Consider the following 20,420-nt stretch of genomic DNA (forward strand, 5'->3'; position numbering starts at 1 on the left):
GAGGGAAAACTACCGAATATTGGAAGTTGAAAGACTGCACAGTTACCTCCCTTACACTACATGCTCATTGTGCACCTACTTCATAATGGTCACTGATCAGCACAGCGTTACTTCCGCGTTCGGCTGACTGACAGACTGATCGAACTTGCTACGTCGGCGATAACAAACAAAGACCACTCAGTGTTCTGAATAGACGACAATTTTATTAAACAAAAGGACCTGTCACAGTGGTGTATTCTATCAGACTCCTTAAAATAAAATAAACCCGCTCTCTCTCCTCTATCAGACTCCTTAAAATAAAATAAAATAAACCCGCTCTCTCTCCTCTATCAGACTCCTTAAAATAAAATAAAACCGCTCTCTCTCCTCTATCAGACTCCTTAAAATAAAATAAAACCGCTCCCTCCCTCTCTCTCTCTGTGTGTCTAATCAGAGCTGCGACTCTTTAAAATAAACGCGCACTCGCTACATGTCGGTGCGCTTATCAAACGCCCTGATCAATCAGTCTGATCAAAGCTGAAAAGTGCTGTGACTCTTTATAATAAACGCGCACTCGCTGCATGTCGGTGCGCTCATCAACCGCCCTGATCGATTAGTCTGATCAAAGCTGAAAAGAGGTGTGACTCTAAAATAAACGTGCACTCGCGGCATTAAAAAAAAAGTAATAATAATAATGTTAAATGACTGTTTTTGAGCCGCACCACACCATGCAGCAGAGCGCACTTCCACAGAGGCAGAAAACAGCACTGAAACTGGTGCAGCATGGCACACGCGACTGTGTGCACACACTGAAATGCGAACACACACAGCTGCAAGTATGAACGAACACTGTTAAAGGCTGAGTATGCGCGTATTTCAGCTGTATTTAAATGAAACACAATGCTGTAATGAGCAGCTGTACGAATACGCCACTGTGAAAGCCCCTAAAGGTACGCCTGGCATTAATTTTTTTTGCATTTTTACCCCCCCCCTAAAATTTTCTCAACAGATTTGGACGTTTCACAAAATCGACCCCCGGGACTGTCAAATCCGTGGAAATCCGCGGATCCACGGAAAAATCTCATCCCTGAATATCAACTTGACACCACTGTATACAGGAAATGCTAAAGAATGAGTCTGTAACACCTTTAACAAGGAAGAACGAAAACAAAAATAGGCTAGATCCACCTTTTTTGGCAGTATCGCATGCAGTCCCACTAGAATTTATTTGTATTACACACACTTTTCAAAATGTTCCTTTTGAATCAAAGAGTATGACCTTGTTTAGCGTATTGCTCAGAGTTGGCTAACATCTATTTGAGTGCTTAATGCATGGGTAATTCCAAAACATCTGGTGCATTCTTCAGGCCACCTCTGACTGACAACTACTGAAATTGGGTATTTTGACAATTTCAAGTTTCACTTTGTACCGGGCTCACTGATGAGGAAATGATTTACTGGTAAAATCTATCATTGCAGAGTATAGTTTTTTGACAATGAGCTGTAAAAGCTTGACCGCTCAACTAACACATCACAGCAGAGGTGCAACAGTCAATCAAGGGTTGGGGGAGGCGGAGGACTCTTACCGTCATAAAACCAAAACAACGGAAGCTTGCCAAGAACAGTCAGGTACAGGTGAGCTGTGTGACCAGGTGCCTTTTCCCTTCAGCCCTCTGTTCAGGTTAAGTCTTGCCTCCAGCTCAAACTGTATTTCCAGATCTTACCGTGCCTGGGAAACAAAGAAACAACAGAACAAGGAGAAAGTTAGAGAGCCAAATAGAGGGAGTGACTGGGAAAGAGAGTTCCCAGTTTGGGTGAAGCAGTGATCGGATAGGGCTATTTTCAGACTCAGGCATGCTCGTCTAAGAGACTGGAAAGTTACCCCCCCGCCAGTGTCGCCGGGTGGGGGCTAAGTGACAAGGCTGAGTATCTCTATTTTACCACACACACATATATACTCATGTCTGCACACAAAAGGAACAGGGTTCCAGTGGATGTGTCACACAGATGCCGATGCCTTTGGTGTGGATGATTCCGCATGGAAACTGAGTGGAGCGTAAAACTGTTCACGCATGAGAATTTTTCACTTTCTCTTGCTAACACTTTGCATGGCTGTCAGGATGGATATAACCGCTTCATACTGAGAGTACAAGTAGACATACGGCTGAAGGTGTGGCTGTTAACACATCCACAGGTTAATTAAGTGTCCACTCACCTGAGTCAATAATAACTTTACTGCTGTGTAATTCATATGGGAATGTATATTTGGAAATGACCACACACACGCGTGTGCGTGTACCGGCTGAATATATAAACACATAAGAGGTCACCCAGCAGTACCTCCAGACTACAGACTCCCTGCTATTCCCAGAATGATGATGTAACTACTGCTATTAGCATCACATATTTACACTCTGGATACCTAAAACCAGCCAGGCAGCTACTGTGTAAAATGCTATTTGGACCACGTCCACTTCTTCCCTTCGCATTCATACTTCAAACAGGGTGGGGAAAAAAGAAATATCAGTAAAATACCCCAAAGACAAGTTCACCAGCAAACACAAAGGAAGATCTTTAATATATAATAGCCTAACATAGTTCCATTACTGGCAAACCGATTGCCAAGGAAACAGCTGATAATAAACTGTCAGTCTTAAAAAACAAGACAACTGGAAATCAAACTGCAAGTGTTCCATTATATGAAACTACTTCCTTTTTTCCAGTCAAGAATCTCACACTGTTTTAACTTAGGTGCGTTGTAAATGATGCATGCACTTTTCCATCTTACATAAAACAATAAAATATACACCAGCTCAGGAGGGTTGCGATATTTTGGCATCCATATCAGCCATATTAACCAGTCCCTAACTGGGACTGCGTCAGAAATGAGGGGTTGCCACAGTTGATCAGTTAGGATTTATATTTCCACGATTCAATCAATCATGCTTTCTTTCTCTGGGAAATGTATGTATGTTACAGAGTCATTATAGAAATCCTATAAGCCGACACACAAAATACAGAAATGTACTTGCATCCAAGTAGCTTCCATTCATCTCCCTCATCAATTGCCCCACTTGCAACGTTTTCCAAAGTGAACAAAAAATATTTTCGGTTAAACAACCAGAGATCTGTCATCAAACTGTAAAAATGATACCGCCGCTCTGCCATAGTTAGTTAATTGCAGGCATTATAAATCAGTGGCAGGTAAATCTTTTGAGATGAAATCCCCAAATTAACAAATTTGTCGGCTTCTGTACTGAGCCCAACAGGTCTGTGTAACTCACAAAAATGATGTATGAAACAAAATTCAAATTATTTATACTTGAAGGTGTCAAACATGAATGATTTTCTTTCATGTACATTTTCATATAGTTTGCTACCATTGAGTGAGGTTTCAGTGAAATTCATAAACTTATTTAGGAGGAGTTTCGCTTACAAAGTCAATATCACATGATGCATGAAACAAACACAAAAGTCCCTTTATCGCCCCTTCAAGACGCTGGACCAGAAATACTTTCTTTCAGGCACACAACAAAACTCATGGACAGACAGAAGGACAGGCAGACATGATTATTCTTAGCTGCACAAGATGAAGAAAAATTATATTGTAATTATTGTTGGAAATATTGCAATGCGCTAAATGTTTGGTCTCCGAGTCAGTGAATATATCTTGGGCTTCACACTTACGTCAGTCATTTAAACATACACTAAGGTACTGCATGGCAAATCTGTCTGGATTAGTAGATTCTTAAAATAAATAAATAAATAAAATAAAATAAAAAAAAAAACAATGACTGTGTGCAAGAAGAGGACTAGTGAGAGAAGCCACCAAGGCAGCCATGATAACTCAAAAAAGGTACTTGGCTTCTGTGGCTGTGACTGGGAAAAAAATGTGCATAGCACTGCAAATGATTCTCATTCCTAAATGTCTATTGTGATATATTTATTCAAATGCAAAGCACTTCAGTTCTGGTGGTGTACAGAGACAAAATTGCAAAAACGGTAAGATTGTCTAAATAGCTGGCTGTATTGCCTAGCTTAAGAGCAAAACCACTAAAAACTTTTTGTAACTCAGTAATGTATGAAACAAATTAGTGATAATCTGTTTGATAGAGATTTTCACTTTATATATCAGTTTTTTAATCCTGGGTTGTTAATGGGGTGGTCTTTTAATATTCTGAGGTAAGAAGATTTAAGCATTTTGACTGCATTTCTGTTACATATGTCACAGAGTTCTCAAACAATTTGTATCAGGACTAAATTATGTTTGTAGCATCTCAAACCCCAAACATATGAAAATGCAAAAGAGAGAGAGAGAGAGAGACTGGTTTCTCACAATATGACCTCATTAATAAAATTATCTTTTTGTGGGCAAGATTTAAATTTGAAGTGTTAAAATTTTCAAATCTGATCTTTGCGAGTTAAAACCTTAAAAGAAAAAAAGAAAAAAATCAATGATTCATAGTTTTATTTTGACAAGTTTACTTGTTTGAATGTGATTTTATACCAATGTATGTACTTGAGATAAGTAGATAAGCAGATGTTTGAGTTGCATGCAGAGCGGCATGCAGGACAGAAGAAAAATAAGAAAAGAAAAAAAAATTGTTGAGCTGCAGTCCTTCCTCATTTACATGTTTAAAAAAAAAATCCAGAGTGAGGCATTTGCCATTCTTCAAATGTATAAAAGTCTACAACATCCAATGGAGGGAAAAACAACAACTGGATTTTAACTGTGAATTGCACACTCAGTGTAGAGTCTAATAATTTATTTGAATCTTTGATTCACGATTATGACGGCAATGCAATTAATTCTGCAGCCATAATTCCTCTATACCCCCTTTGTTTGCAGGAGGTATATAACTATTGGAAACTACTATCATTATTATTGTTGTTGTTTTCATCATCATTCACCACCACATGAGTGTGATATAAAGACCGAACATAAACATACTGACTGTCAACTTGTCCTGGGTCACTACTATCAGTGTCTACTGTCAAATCCATAAAGTGATAAATTTAAAATCCAATCTGCAAAGGCACTAATGGCTTCACTGATAAGATGAATAATGACAAAAGCACAACACTCTTGCTGCTATGTCTATTAAAGACCCAAACGTCAAGATTTTAGGTTCTCACAAACCCCATCTGACATGACATGTCAGTAAACGCAATCGATGAGCCACTAGAATGTTTGATTCATGTGTCAAGGAGCAACATGTAGTGGAAACCTGACAAGGAAAGACTGTGAATCACTGCGAAAAAGAAAACATAAATCCGTAAAATATAACAGTAATGTCAAATCTGCAGGAAATTATCCAGACTTCAGAAACACAGATGCTCAAGAGAGTCAGATGAGCCATTAGAGATGTCATATTCAAAGTATTCCAATATCCCCAATATGAAGGCAAATAACCATCACTGTGATAAACAAATTGCTGATCAGAAAGGGCAAAGGTCACCACCTTTGGCTGACACAGAAAATAACTGCAGTTACTTATTTGTTTTTACAACTCTGTTTGCCTATTCAGTGTTGCTGTTCTTCATTTCAACTACATGACTATGATGTGACAAAATAAAAACCTCAAGCTCACCACAAGAGTCACAAGAAACTTTTTTATCAGCTCAAGCTCTTGATTTTTCATGAACATATGACATCACAGCACTAGATCATGTCCTCTGTACACTTAACTAAATTCTGACTTGGATTAGCGGCTCCTACAAAATTTTGTTTGTGAAGGAACGATATGCAAAAACAATTAAACTGCCATGACATGGCAACACCTAAGAAATGATCTCATTAAAGTACCAGAGCACACTATTTTTATAACAACTGACACACAATCACACACAATGATACTTTGGCCTATGAGCCACTCAGGACCATAGCGGCGTCAACATGGTCTCGCCAGTCCGGTTTCAACACCTAACTCATTATCAGCTCTTTCAAGGCCCTGCCATACCAAGTGAAGCAAGTGGCAGGTTATAAAAAGCAAAAGAGCTGTGCATGTAGTCATTTAAGTGTCAGTTACTAGAAGCCACTTAAAACTAGAAGCAGACTTTTAAAGAAAGGGGAAAATTGCATATCTACAAACATGATGCTGTTCACAGACTTCAACAAATAACAAACGGGACAATAAAAGCTGAAAGATTTCTTAGTTGATAAATATCCAGGTACTTAACCAATCATCCCTAATGAGGAATAAAGCTTTCTCAGGAGCTCTCCAAGTCACATGGTCCACATTCATTCACAAATTCGTCTTTACCAACTTCTGTTGGACAAAATCCAACAGAGGACATGAAATCAAGGCTCATGTTTCCCAGAAAGCCTATAGAAATACTCAAGCCTGGATTTCAAATATCTTCTTGTTAAAAGGAAGTTTAAGTACTGACGGCATTATGGCCCAAGGTGGTGATCATGAATAAATCTGTGCTATTTTGCACCTGTAGTTAACGTGATGCGTGGATGTAGCTTGACAATGGCAAAACCACATGATCGACATGGTTACCAACTATGTGTGGTTTTAAACCACAGCTGCAGTAAACAAACTTACTGGAGCCAATCTGCAGAAAAATTGCACAGCTGACATAAACTGATATGAGAAACAACAACAAAAAAAAACTACTGTAAGTGGCTATATATCCTCAGACACCTTTGCAGCACAAACATTCAATAATTACAAAGATGGTTGGTAGTATTATTTCACTGCCATTGTGGATTTTTAATGTCACATACAGCAACCCTATTATTGACCATCATTCGTTCCTTCCCAAATTAATAAAAAAAAAAAAAAAAAAAAAAAAAAAAAAAGGATTTCTCGCTTAATAAATAATCAAGTTGAGTAGAACACTCAGAGCCTTTATTGCTAACTAGCTCTCCAACTAAGGATAATTTTCATAGTGGATTAGTTGATCAATTATTTTCTCTATTAATCAAGCACTCATTATGTCCATAAAATACTGAAAAATCTTGATCAATGTTCTCCAGACTCAACACTTCAAGTGTGCAGATCTGTCTGTAACCCAGAGATATTCAGTGTACTTCCAGGCATGACTAAAGAAACAAGTCAAATAAACCATAAGCACTCACATTTAAAGTGTGCATCACTAGTAAATAAAATGTCAGTGAGCCGGCTGTTCTACATAAAGAATTATGAAAATATTGATGTATTGTGTTTTATTTTTGGTGCCATAACATTGTGAATTTAGCTTGATGTCACCTGCTGCTGATAAACAGTCAGAAACATGAAGCTGTGAGGAATGTGGACTTTGACATCATGTAGGGTAACCCCCCTCAAGGCTCTCTGCTGAAATGAATGGGAAAAACTGAACTTTTTTCAGTATTTAATCAGTGTTTTTTGTGGACTGACAGTGAATATGTCAAAATGGTTAAAATGTGTGTTTTAGAAGGATGTCGTCACATGACTAGTGATGCTTATTAGTTGAACATATTTTCCAAAGGTAATATTTTGAGGAAGAAAGTGGGAGGTATTTTCATTTATATTAATCTTCTTTGAGTGGGTCTGGGACTGCAGAAGTGAAGCCCAGTACAGTGTGAGAATAGTCTTCAAAACATGGATCTAACCACAGATTCTACAAGCGGAGTGACTTTCTCACAGGTAATAGTCAGTGCCTGATGTTACATCCTGATTATGGATCAAAATGGCTGTCAATCTGTTGTGCATTTTTGCGACACACTCTTGCTTATTTTACTTTTATCAGATTTATCAGGACTTGCACAAGTTAAAGAGATGGAAGCAATGATTTATAATCTGGTATGTCTTTTTTTTTAAAGACAGCGTTGACTGGAGTGAGATACACCCTTTAAAGCTAGAGTGCCAGGAAGCATATCGAAATTGAGATGATTGTTAGAATTTTGATTGGGACCAAAGTAATTTTGTTTATTAGTGTGAATATAAAGGATTCCCAAAATATTAGTCTGAACATGATTAAAATTCGTCCGTATCGAAACAAATTCTGAATTAATAATTGGCATGTGCCAAAAATTTGAAAGCCAGGACACCATCGGGATGATGTCACAGGTCATGTGGGGGGTTTCACCATTAGCAGCTAGCTAGAAGACTGGCGATCGAACTCACGAGGATTTTGCAGTGCTGCTTTTGGACAGGTGAGTTGCCTGGTGACTAGTGTCTGACGGTGTACAGTTATGGTTATTATCTGAGTCCGTTATTATCTGATTATCTGAGTTATTAAGTGCATCTGTGCAAGCGGAGATGCACTTCCGGCTTGAATTCGTCTGCAGGTTTTGACGTTTGCTGGGGCGAAATACGCTATGGATTTCCCTTAAATTATGTTATGTTCCCACGAATTAAAAATTCCCCAAAAATGTAATGGGCTCTAAATATGATGTAGTTTATACATATTAAACTTCTTACTATATTTTATCTATTGAAGATTGCCGGCATTCTAGCTTTAAGAAGCTGAAACCAGAGAATTCAGGAAAAAAAAAAAAAACTCTCCAAGCGATTTGATTATCAAAATAGTTGTGCATCCACTCACTAGCTGATTAAGAATCATTTCATCTTTACAGCTCTACTGCCAGCAATGTTTCAATGTGACTGGGATTATAAAACTTTAAATCAATTTAATAAAATGCAAAGTTTGTTGCTTCAAGAGTCACCATTTACTTTTATTTTTTTTAAATAAAAGCATCACACAAATATGCAATTTTGTATTCATGCCAGACAAAAACATTCACAGGGTTTGAAACCACATGAGGGGACAGACTAATGTGGTGTTTGCTAAGGCGTTGATCTGGCAACTGAAAGCGTGCACTCCTCCAACCAATTTTTCTGCCGGATGGAAATCAACTTCGATGGGTCAGACTAATCTGCCAGGACAAATTAAATATGAACCCTCGCATGTGTCTGGTTCCCAGGCTGGGAAATCACAGCAGAGTTACAATATTAACAGGAGTGCTCTGAGAGCACAATATCCCCAGCAGGCAAATGCTGCTTTGGTACAAGTGCTTGCTACATTCTGGTAACATTTTAAAGTATGTGATAGCTGATTTCAGAATGCAGACACTAACCCATGAAACTAGCAGTGTCTACATTTGTTAATCAAGGACCATAACTGACAAAATGTGTCAATCTTGCACAATACTGCAATATGCATTTTACCAACATACAAGGGTAGGCTGAAAAGTTCTAAGGCTCCCCATGAAGGAGTAATGCATTAACTGCATTATAGTGAGCCTTAGAACTTTTCAGCCTACCCTCGTATAACAAGGAATTATACCAAGTTTCCAAAAATTCCTAAAAATGTGAGAGTTCATTTCACAATGCAGGCACCCACTCATGAAACTGATAGTCTAGATTTGTTAATCAAGGGCCGTCACTCTGGTAAAATAGGCTGAATTCTAATTAAATAATAATATGCGTACTAACAACCTATATCAAGGACTTGTACCAGGTTTCACAAAATTCCTCCTAAAAATGCGAGACGACTTGATTTCTGAATGCTTATACCCTTTTTGGGATGGACGGATGGTCAGAAATCGCCACGACATAATCCCTCTTCAGGCCTTCAGCCAGCAGGGGATAAAAACCAACATTTGTCGAGAATGTGTGAAATTTTGACTCAGTGGGTGCAATGCTGAGAAATGATGGTTTCTCAGAATGCAAAAGATGGAGAACCATACCCTACTTTTTTTGGGTCAGGTTCAAAACTTCTCAGTCACTCCTCGTATAGCCCTGAAAATATGGTAACCATCTAACAGCCAGGTGAAACGTGAACCTCCCCTTGGCCTTTTCCAGCCACTGGGGTCTTCAACACTAAGGCACATGTGTCACGCTTTGAGAAAGGTGCCACATGGACCATCAGGTCTCATTCCTCATTTGCCATCCATCAACTCAAAACGCAATGATCACCCAATATTCTGAGCATCAGGGGCTTTTAGTTGCTGCAGCAGCCCTTTATGAGACAGATGTCAGCTACGTTTTGTGTGCTGTAATAAAGCATCTCACCACACTGCTTCATTTCTTCCAGACAAATACTGAAGAGTTACCTACAGTGAATTCTCAAGCACACACAAACCCACCTCAGGTAAAACAAAGAGTTGTGTGAAGTTCCCGGAGTGACAGCCTCACACTGTGCCTTTCTAACACCTCTGCACTCTCCCTGTGCATCAAATATTCAAACGGGTCATACAGCAGCCCTTAACTTCATTGCTGTTAGCCTTTTATCTTTTCCCTCATCACCCGTAAGCTACAGGTCCTTTCAACACAGTGCCAAACTGTTCCTCATTGTTTACTGTCATACACAGTGTCAGGGACTTTATTAGGAAATTTTTCCAAATCCGTGAATCCTCTGAGGCGAGGGAGGGAAGCGACAAAAGCGGGGCGAGGATTGAAATTTCTATCTTGAAATAGTAATATCTGGTCCATTTATACATACATACACACATATATATATATATATATATATATACACAAAACTAATTGAAATATAATTTGGAATATGGTCAATTTTCACAGTCATAATATAATAAATACCCAAACCTATAACCAAGGCAAATTACAGTGAAAACAAAAATGAAAATCTACAGCAATTTATGAAAGCATGAGTTGAGCTGGAGGTTTTCTATATATCTAGTCAATAATGATGTCAAATCACTTACTGGAGAAACCAAAAGAAAATCAGTTTTAACATTAGTATTGTGCTATAGTTTATTATACCAGTAGAGGTCAGTATGACGAGGAGCTGCTGTGCTAACATATACAGTAACGCAGCAGACAGAAGATGACCCATACAAATTTAGGAAATAAACCTGTAGTGTCTGATGATTTGCAGACGTTAATGCTGGATTTTACGGTCACAAATTGAGTTTTACCAGTGACGTATTAGCGGACCCAGTAAAACAGATATTTGCGACCGTAATCAAGCATTAACGTCCGTAAATCAAACACAAGGGGGTTATTCCCATTCTCATCCAATTCCATCATTTGCATGGTTTATTTTTCTGTAAGTAATTCGACCAGCATCCGTGTTTTCATCAAAGCTTACCGTAGCAACAGCGTCTTCATGCCAAGCTGAAAATTCTGTGAACAGACCTAAAGATTTCTCCATCTCGTCAATTGCATTGAGTAATTCTGTATCAGAATCCACATTAATACTTTCATATAGTATCTTAAATTCACCCATTTCAGCATCATCGTCGCTTTGCCAGTTTCTCTCACTCTCAGTTAACAGCGCCATTACTGACATCTGCGTAACAACGCGCGCGGTCAGGGCGTGGAGTCATACATCAAATATTAAATGGTCAAATATTTTGCCACCGTCAATACGATATTTTATGGTCTGAAATCTCACACGATTAACCAATCAGATTTGAGGAACAAATGCAATTGGACTAGAATGAAGCATTTAGCTGCTTCTAAACCAAACTGCTCTTAAAAAGAGACGGCATTTAATCTTGTTATATCTTACAATACTCTGCAACATTTTCTTTTGGTCAGCTGTTACCAACGATAACCTTACACCGCAAAACTCAAACTCGTCTGACATACACTCATTTCAGATATCCAATTCAAACTGGATAAACATCGGATGCATTTAGTTCCCAGTTATTACATGCACATGAAAATGTGACTGATGCATGCACAGCACACTTCTTCATCGCCCTTCTGACCTTATAGCTGATGGGGAATAGTAATCAAAAATAAGAGTTTGCATCCATGATATGATATGATCTCCATTTCTGTGTGGAAACTATCTGCCTCTGTCAATGACAACCCCACCTGCTCCTAATTTTCATCATCCATCCAGCATCCACTAAGTATGCAGCAGGTGGCATTGTAATATTATCGGCCGATATAAGCCCTTTTCAAGGTACTCACTATCGGCCGAAATTTTGCCGATAGAACGCTGATAATTTCTCATAAACAGAACAGTTACGGAAATAATGTTTGTGTCGGCAATGTAAAATATCCTTGCACCATTTGTCCAGTAGATGGAGCTCTGACTCCATTCAACTGAGAGCTGCTTACACCCCTGCTTAAATGTGTTCATCACCAGCCCCCGTAGTTCGCCATCACACTGCACTGATTGGCTGACAAAAGCATACAAGTAAGTTTATAAGGATGTTGTTTGTAATAACTTTGCAAATACATTCACCCCACATTTCTCCCGTTTCAGTTCAACTCAGTTTGATTAACTCAGTTTAAATGTGGTAATGTGTCAAATGTGCTTCATTATGTCGGTCACGCTTTTTATTAAGCGCATGTTGTGTAGACCTTATTTCTAGCATGAAAAACCTTAATTTACTGCTAAGAGGTTGAAAAATTCAGATTCACTGGTCATCTGGAAGGGTTCTGGGAATTACTGCCATTCGCCATTAACCCTCTGGGGCCGACGCCATCATATACAACGGCTGGGACCAAGCTTTACTAAATTGTAAAAAAAACTTTTTAATGATGAGATAGAAACTTACTCTTTTTTTTGCTGAAAAGTTAACTCCGTGGACTTTCGATCCACCGTCGCCATCTTGGTACTCGTCATAGAAGATGTGTGATGACGTGCGCAATGTGAGCGTCCAATCGGAATTGATTGTCCGTCACATGGTTTTCCAAAATGCAATCGTAGGGCAGATTTACCTCACGTGATATGGCAAAGATCATTTTCAGGAGTGATACCTTACTAGTTGGCCCGTTTGAATAGCCCCCTAACTGCTCCAACTGCATTTTTTGAACTTCAAAATTCTTCTCTGTTATACAGTTAATCAATATGAGGACAAAGCTTGAGCTTTTAGCTCATACCTTTTTGTTAAGGGTCCAAAAAAGAACAATGTATTCATTTAAAAAAAATAATAATAATATTGGCTGATTTATCAGCTATTGGCAAATCAGCCGTTTTATCGATTGTCGGCATTTTTTTCATCCAAATATTGTTATCGGCATCGGCCTCAAAAAATCCATATCGGTCGGGCATTAATTGTAATCTATGGGATATTAAATAAGTTAAACAAGGTTGATTTTTCAAATGATCTGGAATGTCAAAGTTCACTCAATTTTAATCAGGTCATCACCATTACATGATGTTTTCATTCGGACAAGTGCAAGATAACAGCATTTATTGTTTTCGAGTTATCGTATTAAACTGGAAGGAAATTATTATTTCTGATAAATGGCATTTTGTGTTTTTGTAATTTCCAATGAAATCATTTGTGAGTGCAGATATTACTGACTGCATCACCATTTACTTGATTTTACTCATTTGTAACCAACATACAAAATCCGATTTTCGAACTTACTTGATTTGTGAGATTTGTACAATCTTGAAACGTACACTATGATGTCATGTATTTAAATTTCGCCGCCTATGTCATAAAACAGAAAAACACGTAAACAAGATAAATCCGTCCTACAACGATCTGATTCATTCCTGCTGGTTGAGCAGACAAATACTAAAGGTTGTTTAGGGTTAGTTGTTGAGTGCAGCGAAGCTAATCAGCCCGTTTAGCTGCAAAAACACACCACAGAAGAGATTAATTAGCTTAGCCTAGTTTAACCTACCTTAAAACCAACGTGGCGTGATTCCGGACACCTGACCGACTGAGATAACCTCCACTATGTGAAGAGAGCAAACAGACGGCGCCGGTCCCCCGGCGGAGCGTCCTGGTGATGAAACGGGACACCTGTTTTTCGACGCTCGGGGATGTTGCAGGTGTCGGCTAAAGGCGGCTCCGCTGGCGGGAGGTGAAGCTGCGCCTTTCCTCGCTTTTTAACCACATTCCTTCCAAAACTCGCCTCTGACTCACGCCATAGGAATCAAAGTGGGTCGTTTTTCCTGTTTAATTTGCTGTTGAACGATGGCTTCAGAGAGCAAAATGGCTTCTGCCGCTTTCATTCAGCTTCAGCAACAGCCTGCAGCCGCGCGCGCGCCGCTCCTCATTGGGTCAGAGCGCGGCTCCGGTATGGAAGCCAAACAGTGCCAAACACAAACAAACACACCAGCGAGATCCATGATGCGTTCAGGACACGTCGGCAAGTGGGAAATTACGGGGCCACGACGATACACTTTTATCACAATACGATACGCATCACGATACATGAAAAATGCGATTCTACAAGTATTCCTATTTGATATTATAATATATTGTGATGTTTGTTTGCTTTGCATAAAATGGTAAATGGACTGCATTTATATAGCGCTTTTCCATCTGCATCAGATGCTCAAAGCGCTTTACAATTATGCCATACAAGGCGCTCACTACACACCGGGAGCAATAGGGGATTAAAGACCTTGCCCAGTCAGGCAAGGATTTGAACCGAGGATCTTCTCGTTGTCTCAAGCCCAACACCTTAACCACTAGACCATCACCTCCCCCAACACTACTTGTTGTCCATTCGGCTGCTCCTGTTGTGTTCGGTGTCGCCACCTTTGTATAACACTACATCATGAGGAAAAGTTAAATAACTTAAATAATGAAAACACTGTAAGTGTTCCATGATGCATAACACAAAATGACTGACGCACATCCAAAATGTCCTTGTAACTATGTGATCTTAACCTAACTGCCTTTCAAAATGGCTGACGCACAAAAATGTCCTTGTATTTGGTAAAACTATCAGATCCTTTTACAGCTGTCTAATTTATAAAACCAAAGTATTCATGTCTAGTTGGAAAAAGAATCAGCATGATGGAACACTGTTTTTATTGCGTGAAAGTACACTACATACATACATACACACACTATAAGATTTTTACATAACAACCATGAACACACTGCGAACAGACACCGTCCATTTTTCACCACTACAGCCAGCTCCACATAGACACTGACTCAAGAACAGGTTAAGGACTGCCCATATGAGGGTGGTTTAGGCTAAAGTTATAAAAGTTAGAGAACAAAGGAAGTCGGGGTTCTTTGTTCCTGGTGTTTTCATGCGGCCGGTTCAAGATCCCAGTGCTGAGATAACTCTGCATTGGTGTAACAACTCTTTTCAATGCAACATCTAAACTTTGAAGTCTGTTTCCTGTCCAATTGGCCAAGTGGTTAATGCGCTTGGTTTCAGTTCAGAAGGTTCCAGGTTCAAATCCCACCCCTGCCACATTTCTCCATGTAATGTGGAGTTGCGTCAGGAAGGGTATCCGGCGTAAAACTTGTGCCAATTCAACATGCAGATCCACCTTGGATTTGCTGTGGCGACCCCAAGTGCAAACAAGGGAGCAGCCGAAGGGACTTTACTGTGATAAAAAAAAAAAAAAAAAACTAACAACACTTTTTGAATTAAACTTCCTGCCTGCCAATGAATCTTTAACCCCAGACCTGGCTGCATGAAAAGCTGGCAAAAAATAAGCACTGGGCAATGTCAACTTAATTGGTATATCACCATGCAAGAACTCTTTTAGCTGTGTTAGATTCATTTTTTTTTCTGTGCTCAAAGTGAAAATAGAAGGCGCATTGCACCTTCGCCACTGAAGTGGGATGCTTTGAGGGCGACGGTGTCACAGCTGCTCAGCATCCCCACTCTGGTCCACCACATTAAATGGTTCACATACTGTATCTCAACCTTTAAATATACAAATAAAGAATCAACCTCATCCTTAATTTTTGCACTCTCTGTGCCACTCCTTTAAGTAAAATGATGATCACTGCTCAATCTGATCTCACAGTCTGAAATAATTTTTTCTTACTCCATTTGAATGCAATACACAGATTAACTCTCCAATTTATTTCAACCTGTGAAGCGGCACTTCATGTCCACCATATACATTCTTGACTTTAAAAATCAGTTCTCATATCAGAAAATTAAATATCACATTTTTTTTAAATACCTACAAATTCAAGCTCCAAATCAATTAAAATGATTTGAATGTGTGGTCAGCTGTATTTTTCTCTCTCTCTCTCTAAAGCTCATGTAGAAATTCAGTGCTACTATTTATCTGACTTGATGATATAATGTCTAGGACAGTAATGCTACAAATGCTATTTAATTACTTTAAACAAGTCATTTACTTTTCTATGTGACATGTTTGTTTCTTTATACAGTATACTGGTGAAGTTTCCAGCATTGCAGTTTTTGCAAACATTTCTGTAATAACTGAAATGGTCTCTGAGTCAAGACTAAATAGAAATAAACTCATGTGAGACATTTTCCTTCCTGAGCAGCTGTAGAAACAGATGTATGTTCCACTTCATTGTAAAAGCAACAGAAAAGTGCAAAAATGGTTTTCAGAGCTCAGAAATTCCAAACCTGGTGCTTCAGTTTTATCGTTGTTTGAATTTGACATGACATCATTGGTTCCAATCACAGTCCAGTCAGGATTCAAATTCAATTAATTGCAGATTACTTTGTCCCTCAGGCCATCAGACTGTACAATTCCTCACTCACGGGGGAATAACAGGAAGACAGAGGATGAGAATGAGAGGAACAGTAGTAGCCAGTAAACCAGTAGCAATCAGTATGTCTGGTATTTATATTTATATATGTAAATAGTTTTTTTTGCTTTTACTTTTGATACTCTGTGTGCTTCTTACCCTGTGTGCTGCTATAAAATCATGTTGGATCCTCAATTTCCCTGAGGGAGTCTTCCCAAGGGATTAATAAATGGGTGAGGGTCAAGTTTTAATCTTTCTAAAATGATTTAAAAAAAAAAAGAGTCTGAAATTTGAACAATATTTCCGGATCACTGCAAAAGCTTTGTACACTTCTGGTTTCTGAAATGGTCTCGGTCAAATTCCACAAGGTTCCACCTTCTCATACTGTGCACACCAAAATCCACACATATTTACATGACTGTAATCAGATGGAGACAAATGATTATTTGCATTGCTCAAAACAAATGGGTTAATATGACAGACACACAGCAGCTGCTGCTGCTTCTGTTGTAATGTTATTAGTTCCCCCCAAAGCTGGAACAGGCGTCATGAGAGCCGTCTGTCTGTCAGAGCAAATATCTTCAAAACACAAGCAACAACTAGAGCGCCGCATTCGTAGAGCACAAACCTCCACTAACACTATTTTGGAAAAATATTTTCGAGGTCAAAGTCTTGTTAGAGGTGGCTTTTCATAAGCTAAAATATAATACAAAATATAGATCAAAGGGGCTTTTCAATGTTAAAATCAAATATCCACTAAATCCAAAATTGAGAGTGCCAGTTTGCACCTCAGTGTCACACATGAGAGTGACTGAGGCACTTTTGATTGAGCTATAATGCAAAAAGGACACCAAACGGGCTTTTCAATATTAAATTCAAACGTCCACAAAATCCAGACTCCGTATCAGATCCAGATCAAACTTTGTGAGGTGATAGTGAGTGCCAGTCTGCACCTCACGTTGAAATCTGAGAGTGATTGGGGCACATTTGATTAAGATATAATGTAAAATATACATTCAATTTGGTTTTCAATGTTAAATTTAAATGGCCACAAAATCTGTAATCTGGATCAGATCCAGATCAAACTTTGTCAGGTGATAGTGAGTTCCAGTCTACACCTCACTTTGAAATATAAGAGTGATAGGGGCACATTTGATTAAGATATAATGTAAAATATACATTAAATGGGGTTTTCAATGTTAAATTTAAATGGCCACAAAATCTGTAATCTGGATCAGATCCAGATCAAACTTTGTCAGGTGATAGTGAGTTCCAGTCTGCACCTCACTTTGAAATATAAGAGTGATAGGGGCACATTTGATTAAGATATAATGTAAAAAATACATTAAATGGGGTTTTCAATGTTAAATTTAAATGGCCACAAAATCTGTAATCTGGATCAGATCCAGATCAAACTTTGTCAGGTGATAGTGAGTTCCAGTCTGCACCTCACTTTGAAATATAAGAGTGATAGGGGCACATTTGATTAAGATATAATGTAAAAAATACATTAAATGGGGTTTTCAATGTTCAATTTAAATGGCCACAAAATCTGTAATCTGGATCAGATCCAGATCAAACTTTGTCAGGTGATAGTGAGTGCCAGTCTGCACCTCACTTTCAAATATGAGGGTGATAGGGGCACATTTGATTAAGATATAATGTAAAATATACATTAAATGGGGTTTTCAATGTTAAATTTAAATGGCCACAAAATCTGTAATCTGGATCAGAACCTGATCAAACTTTGTCAGTCAATAAAGGATATAGTCCTACATAACACTGTCAAATACAAAAGAAATCTGATGTTTGTTTGTTTTTTTTGACAGGGCTATGAATTTTTTAAAATGTGTTCAATGTTAAAGATAGGGATTTTAACAATTTTCCAAGATTTTTCCGGACTTTTATCTTTGACCTTGAAAATTGAATCAGTTCTTGCCTGTCAGGATATGAATCTTCTGTAAAGATTTCCTAGTGAGATATATATATATATATATATATATATATATATATATATATATATATATATATATATATATATATATATATATATATATATATATATATATATATATATATATAAAATTATGGGCTCATGGCTGTTCACAATCAAACAGACAGACAAACAGGCGAAAACATAAACTTCTGCAGCTTCGTTGGTGGAGGTAATTATAAACAAATAGATGGCACCCAACAAACACTGAAGATATTTGTCATAAAAATGTGCATTTTTTTGCAACTACTATACTGTGCAAAAGTTTGGAACACCTCAGCGTTTCTGTACATTTATGATTTTTGATGTTTTCCTCTCATAAGTATATCAGTAAAAGACCAAGTTTGCATTTTCAAAACATGAACTTTCAAAAGAAAAGCTCGACGCATGATTCCACAAAGACCACAAACATGGGACAACAATCACTGAATAATGCATTGATCAATATGATGAAAAGAATGACTAAATTAATGATAATAATTAGTTTCTATAGCACCATCAAACTTGTTATAAAGTGTTTTTGCAGTAAAACAGATATAAAACATTAAAAGTCATTCAAAACAAACTACATGTAAGAGCAATAGTGAACAGTATATAAATTACATTAAGCACGTAATAACAGAACCATTAATAAATTCATACAATACAATTAGACAACCAACTTCATAGTTGAATGTTAGAATTTGTTCCCCACTCATGGAAAATTGTAAATCATCATCCATATATAATGGAGAAATATGCAAAGACAGAGTCTAGCACTCATCTATGCAAAATAGTTTGGAGTCCAAAGGCTGTATGGTCAGAACAGAATTCAAACTCACCACTGGGTTATGGAGTCTTTGACAAGTTTGCATAAGGAATATGTGAGAGCTGTGCCAAAATATATGATCCAATTTGTTTTCTTGGCATCATCCAATCTTGTAATCGAATGATTATAAGATTTATATTAATCTCATAATCGATTATTTCTGTTGTGACATACCATCAATTATTGTGATTGTGGGTCTGCACAGACAATGTTACAGTGTCAAAACCGCAAAGGTTGAATCCTCAGACAGCCAGCGAGGTTTTGGCGTGGCGGTTTGAGGTGACCCAGAAGTGTTACATTACCTCAGATAGGGGCGGATTTACATCATCTCTGACATGGTGTTGGTTTTTACATACAAAGACTGAAAACTGAGATTTATGCAATGTGGTGCAACATAAACATAAGAAAATGAATCGCAGTTAAAGTGAATGTTTTGTCTCCTGCTGCACGTTTCACTGCAGCAGACCTGGAACTGAACCATGTTTCCTTCATACATATGATGAAGCTGACCATGATCTTGATGTCTGATGGTTGAACTGAGATTCTTTTTCCTCGTCTGTCTCTCACACATACAACAAACTTGCAAATTATTTGGATGCTGGTCCCTTTGAGCTAGTGCTGCATTACACAAACAGGAACTTTTAATATATAGAACACATTATTTTGGCTTCTGCTTGGGGAAAAGATGACAAAACTATCAGGTATTTTAATGCACCATTTGCAACCTATAACTTCTTCAGAGTTGTCTGGGTGGCTTCTCCCATTAATGTCTTTCTTGCACAGTCACACAGCTTTTGAGAACTGCTTATTCCAAATCGATTTACCACACAGCATTTATATTTCTTAATAATTGATGCAAATGAAGTCCAAGACATATTTAATGACTTGGAAATGTTTATGTATCCATCCCACTGTTTGTCTGGAGAAAACTGGCTTTAAAAAAGATTTATATTTCTTTTTCTCATTTATTTATGAGCTCTACAAATAGAGGCACTATAGAAATATCATCATCATCTGCAATGGTGATACTAATAATTCGTAAATGGTTAAGCCATATTTAATATTTTTGTTAAACATGTCAGTTTTTTTTTTTTATTATATTACATTGTATTGATTGTTCCAATTCAACTCCATTGTGGTATTGTGTAGAGACAAAATTACAGAATTTGTCACTCTCCAGCTACTTAATGTACCTGATTGTCGATTCATTAAAATAAATAACTAAATTAGCTATGCATGCATGCACAGTACACTGTCTTTCATCACCAGTTCTTTACTTTGGGACGTCATATCTGGCA

At 38.0% G+C, this 20,420-nt stretch overlaps 1 protein-coding gene across 1 annotated transcript in view; it reads right to left on the reverse strand.

The window, feature by feature from the left end:
* sorbs2a (sorbin and SH3 domain containing 2a) overlaps window positions 1-13,892 on the reverse strand; it is a 141,537-nt gene extending 127,645 nt beyond the window's left edge. The window contains exons 1-2 of the mRNA XM_034187772.1: window positions 13,512-13,892; window positions 1,566-1,708 (exon numbers count right to left, since the gene is read on the reverse strand). The gene's annotated coding sequence lies outside the window, so the exon portion shown is untranslated. The remainder of the gene's footprint in view (window positions 1-1,565; window positions 1,709-13,511) is intronic.
* Window positions 13,893-20,420: the final 6,528 nt, after the last annotated feature.

Source organism: Thalassophryne amazonica, chromosome 15 (genome assembly GCF_902500255.1).
Source record: "Thalassophryne amazonica chromosome 15, fThaAma1.1, whole genome shotgun sequence".
NCBI classification, from domain to species: Eukaryota; Metazoa; Chordata; class Actinopteri; order Batrachoidiformes; family Batrachoididae; genus Thalassophryne; species Thalassophryne amazonica.